General features: G+C 46.1%; 1 pseudogene; it reads right to left on the bottom strand.

The window, feature by feature from the left end:
• Window positions 1-1,487: 1,487 nt before the first annotated feature.
• LOC144251567 (C2 domain-containing protein 2 pseudogene) lies at window positions 1,488-3,327 on the bottom strand (annotated as a pseudogene).
• Between the last annotated feature and the right edge of the window lie 954 nt (window positions 3,328-4,281).

Below are 4,281 nucleotides of genomic sequence, written 5' to 3'. Positions count from 1 at the left end.
ATGTTGAAGGGTTAATGGAGCCTTAGAGGGCACACACCCACTTGCACATCTGCTGAAGGTCAGAGTCACACCAGGTCAAACTTACTAAATAAATATCAATCTCATTATAGGGTCAAAACGTGTCACTCCAGTGACAATCACTCTTCAACAAGCATGTCCGCTGGCAGTACACATTCAAGAAGATTGAAACAATATGAAAACTGAATGATCCAAGGTATAGGCATACTGATGAGGGAAGCAGTTTTCTAGCTATACAGGGCTTTAAAAGTGTGTGCCAAGCTTATCATTTTTTTTCCCACTGGAAACCAAAAACACCCCAAAATGCAGCCAGGAGCACTGTTCACAGCAACAATCTGAAGCATCTATAATAAGAATTTTCCATGTTTGAACTATTTGTTATTAAATTTCCATTCTTACAATTGACACCTGAGATGCAAAACAATTGCTTCTAGTGCTCTACAAGTACTTTGTTTTGGCTATTAGCAATATTTAGCAAAACAATGTGTGTGTGTGTGTGGGGGGGGGTTACCATGTTCTATGCACTGCCACTTATTGCTCACAATTTCCTGGGTCAGGTTCTCACTCTAGTATAGTAAGTGCACCAGATGGAAAGGAAATCTGCACATCAACTGTTCCACTGGCATAAGAACCATGTCAGGATTTATGTTATCTCCACTGGAAAGTAGGCTCACACTAACCATGGGAAAATGTTCAGTATAATATGCACAGGACATACTTAGTGCTTGCACAAGTTTTCAAGTTTTATGGCTATGAGCAAAGGCAAATGCCTTCCTATATTTACCAAAGCATTTCAACTACTATCATAATTTCTTTATCAATAATTCTGCCTGTTGGGTCTGGGGTAATGGCTCAGTGGTAGAGCACTTGCCTAGGACAGGTGAGGTCCTGGGTTTGATCCTTACCACCATTCAAACAAATAAATGAAATAAATGGTAAATTCCCCTACCCACAAAAAAATAAACCCTACCCCCAAAACCCTGTCTGTGTTCCATCTCCATGTCCTCAGGGCCAGGTTAACTTTTTAATTCTAAGAAGAAAACTAGGAGAGGTGAGCATCCATTCTGTTCATAGTGACAGCCCAGAAGGGCACACTTCCCCATGACATGGTCCAGACATGGGCCCCAAACATGTCCTGCTAGAGAGCGGTGTAGATAAAATCAAATCCCCAGTTGTTCCTCCTAGTCCCTGCTGAACATGGTATTTCTCTTGCAAGGAATTCTTCTCCTGTTACCTCAATGCTTAGGTGGGGGCTGAAGGTCCCACTGGGATTCTGGTGGCAAATTGGGCTTTGTCAGTTCTCTTTGGGGGAAGCCTCAAGCTGGAGACTCAGATTGTTCTTTCTCTTTCAAAGACTAGATTGTTGGGGAAAAATCATGCTGCAGGAATGGGCATGTGGCAGCGGCCAGAACTCCTGCTCTGTCTTGGTGAGGGTGCTATCTCAGGTGCCTGTCCTACAGGTAGGCAGCCTACATGGCATTCATGGTGCTCTTGCCCCAGTGCCTGGACAGTAGCTTCTTGTTCAGCAGCTAAGTGAGAGTCACTCACTTCTTCTGGGTGCCCTCATGTTGCTACAGGAACATGAAGTCATTGTGTAACTGGCTCATGCCAGAATATTTCTGCTGGTGCCACTGGTGGGGAAAAAAACCCTCCTTAAAATTCCTCCTTCTTAGCAGTGTCTAGCTCTGAGATGCCCAGGGAGCTCTCAGAAAGCTCATCCCCATCAAGCTCAAGTGGGGCTGCTGCTGCCAGGGGATCTTTATCCAAGTTTAGGGTGTCTACTATCTTCTCCTGGGGCTTCAGGGAAGCTCAGAATTGGGCTGGATCATCTTCCACCAGTGGGGCAGAGGCCACAGCTGCCTCTGGGAAGCCAGATAAGACATCCTGTGGGCTCTGTCTAATCCTGCATGAGGGCAGTATTGTGGTCCTGAGAGAGCAAGGTATTGGAGATCCCTGAAATGATGATAGTGTTATTCTTCTGTGATGACTTGAGTTTCAGCTTTGAAGATTCAGTGAGCTGCTGAATGGCAACTTCAATGACCTGACTGAAACCATTCAACACCAGCAGTTCCATATCTGAAGAAAAGAATATCTTCCTGACAGTTGCCTCATGGCACGAGATGACCTGGATGAAGATATCCTTCTTAATGACATTCACCTTGATGGATGTCTTCAGGGGGGCTCAGAACTCAGCCAGGACACCCTCCCCACATCATAGTAAGGCTTGGTCTTCACAGTAGTAAAAGTAGTGACCATGGTACCCCATGGCATCACTGTGTGATCCTTTTCTATCTTGCCAGAAGCAACAGGGTAAGGGATTTGTCAGGATTTCAATTCACTGGATTCTATGTAAGAAAGCTCTGCAGTGACAGAGCTCAGTGCTGAGCTACTGAGGGTGGGCCCACTGATCAAAAAGAAGCTCTACATCCTGGAAGGCTGTTTCTTGAACAAATTCAGAGGACAGTGGTCAGGGCCAGCAGACCTTCTGAGGATTGCCAGTCCTCTGTAATCTGCAGGTGTAACTCCTTGGACCTGGTGTTCCACTCAAAGGTGAACTCTTCCTCCCAAAGCAAGGTGAGTAGTGTTCTTGGCTAGGGTGCTGATGAACCTCTGGACAGGATCATTCAGCTGGGAAATGCACAAAGGGTTAATGCTGCCCAGAGTTTCAGGATCATTTAGCAGTAAGGTGCAGAAGTTCTTCACCAGTGGCTTTAGTTCATGAGCCCTTGGAGATTTAGGAGGACAGGATTCCTGAGCAGTAGATGAAGTGCACTGTAGATTCTGAGCTTACTTTATGTCTGTGGGCTTGGTGCTCAGAACCACGACAGAAAGGTGGAACCCACAACATGGTTTGAAATGTCCTTAAGTGTTTCAGATACTTCATTTGTCTCACCCACCTGGCCCTTCTCTGATGCTCTGGGCTGGATCTTAATTGTCACTTTTGGCACATGGATGCAGGACCACCTAATCTGGATTTCTTCTCTCTTATTCCAAGTGTAGCTCCAGATGTAGATAAACCAGGGAGAGCTGCATGTCATACAGCTGGTGTCCTGAGCCCACAACCCAGGGCCCTACACCCTGAACTGAAGGGTCTTGCCCACCATGTGACAGGCCACCACCTTCTCCTGGGCTGACTGGACCATGCTGGAGACTTCTCCAACTGCCAGCTCCTGGAGCTTCAACCACTGGTTATGCTAAAAGGAGACCTGCAGGGGGCCTCCCTTTCCTTTTGGCCTCATGATTCAGGGCAATCACTTAGGATACCTGCCACTGTTTCTTATAGCTTTTCAGCATCAGGATCTAAGAAAGCAGTGCATAGGACTCCCAGAACTGATCCTCTTTGGGCTCTGCCAACTGCCAGGATGGGGGTCACACCCTGGCCAGCACACACTACATCAGGTGACCAAGGCCACAACAAAGAACAACATCAGCATGCACTACTGATCATCACTGAGCCAGCAGCCCAGCAGGGCCATGATGTTGGTGCATATCTTACCTACCTTGCACTGCTTTCCCAGAGCAGCCCCCTTGCCAGGACAGGGGGCCTATGGGCAGTGAGCTCAGGACATCCACTTGAGGCCATCCAGGGGCTGGAGGGAGGACCACGGGCCCATGTCTGGCTAGGCCAAGCCTGGCTAGGTGCAGAGCCATGAGGCCTGAGGCCACATGAGGCAAGCAGAGAGAGAATTCCTGGTTGCAGCCAGGTGGCTGTGGCCAGGGATTGCACCCCAAGCCCAGCACCACCTGAGAAAAGGGTACACAAAAGCAGACCTGACAGAAGAAATACCTAACTGGCGTATATCTCTTCATTCTTTTATAAATTGAATTTCTGAAATATTATTGTTATTATCATTACTGAGATTCAAAGAAAAGCACGATCAAACTAACAACATAATTCTTTACAGAACTACAAAAATAGCCTCAAAGAACACAAGACCCCTGAATTGCAAAAACAATCCTGAGAAAAAAGAGAAATGCTGGAGATTTCAAAATACTGTTTCAAAATATACTGTAGAGTGATAGTAACAAAAATAGCATGGTCAGAGCATAAAAGCAGACATGTAGACTAATGAATTGAAATAGACAGCATAGAAATGAACTCACACAACTACAGCCATCTGATTCTTGACAAAGGTAGCAAAACCATGTGCTGGAGAAAAGACAGGCCCTTAACAAACAATTCTTGGAAAACTAAATATCCCTATGTAGAAGATTGAAACTAGATCCCTATTTCTCACCTATGTCAACTCAGAATGGATCAAA

The sequence above is a fragment of the Urocitellus parryii genome, unplaced genomic scaffold (genome assembly GCF_045843805.1).
Source record: "Urocitellus parryii isolate mUroPar1 unplaced genomic scaffold, mUroPar1.hap1 Scaffold_108, whole genome shotgun sequence".
NCBI classification, from domain to species: Eukaryota; Metazoa; Chordata; class Mammalia; order Rodentia; family Sciuridae; genus Urocitellus; species Urocitellus parryii.
The sequence above is the reverse complement of the archived record's forward strand: the minus strand, read 5'-3'. Positions and strand labels throughout refer to the sequence as shown.